We start from the raw sequence: 1,047 nt of genomic DNA, 5'->3' as shown, positions 1-1,047 counted from the left end.
AATAAACAGAATGTTATTCTTCCATTCTTTCACTGGCTTCTCCAAATTCTTGCAGAAAACTAAACCAGCTCCAAAACGCCTTTTCTTCAGTAGTCATACACAGTGCATGTGGATAGAGGCCATTGTTGTTGAGTTGATTGGTGATTGTTTTCTTGTGTTTCCTGGTTCTTGGACAATTCATTTGATTATTTATTTGGCTTCTCTTTGAGAAACTGGACAAGAGGCACCTGGTTGTAACCAGTTTATTAAGAGATTATGTTCTTCCCACTTCTGGATTATGATTCCAACGATGTGATTCAAAAATTTAGAAATGCTCTGAAAAATCGCTGTTGATATGTTTTGTAACAGCACAACTTTTTTGTGTCTCTCTCTTTGCTTTAACCAGCGTTATCACTTTTTATCTTATTTATAGAAATGTTCCATTCTCAATTCAAACTCAATATTTAGCATTATCAAGTTACAAACATAATTTTCTTGTGATTTCTGGCTTCATCTGTGGTATTATTTCAGCTTTTCCAATGTTAATCAGCTGCTCCCTGTGTAAACCACCCTGTTGCCATGGTTACGCATCATAACAAAAATAGTAAAAAGATGAAAAATTTTGCCCAAAATCAGTCCAACTGCACAGTATCCAAACAAGAAGGAACAGTTGTCCAGAAAAGCAATTTTTCTCTGAAAAGGCAGGAATGAAAGTTTGAAAAAGAGAAAAAATCTTAATGTTGGTTGCTGTGGTTTCTGAATGTAACCCTGGTGAAGGTTTGAAAAAATTCTGTTGAAATAAGTTGTTCAGAAGTCATCCTGTGTTTCACAATTGTTTAAATTCAGAGGATACCATAAAGTCATCTGAAGCTAAAGATGAAAGACACAAGTTGTTTTGTCTGATTGTTTTACATAACTCATGTTAAAAACAACACAAAGTGACAGGTGAATTCTTGGTGACTGATTCCACCAAGAGTCACAATCATAGCTACAAAGAAATCTATATTATGTTCATGCCAGTATCACCATCACACTGTTTGACTTCAGAACAACATGCTGGGCATTTTA

This window comes from Poecilia formosa, unplaced genomic scaffold, assembly GCF_000485575.1.
Source record: "Poecilia formosa unplaced genomic scaffold, Poecilia_formosa-5.1.2 Scaffold1020, whole genome shotgun sequence".
Classification (NCBI taxonomy): domain Eukaryota; kingdom Metazoa; phylum Chordata; class Actinopteri; order Cyprinodontiformes; family Poeciliidae; genus Poecilia; species Poecilia formosa.
This window is presented reverse-complemented; position numbering follows the sequence as displayed.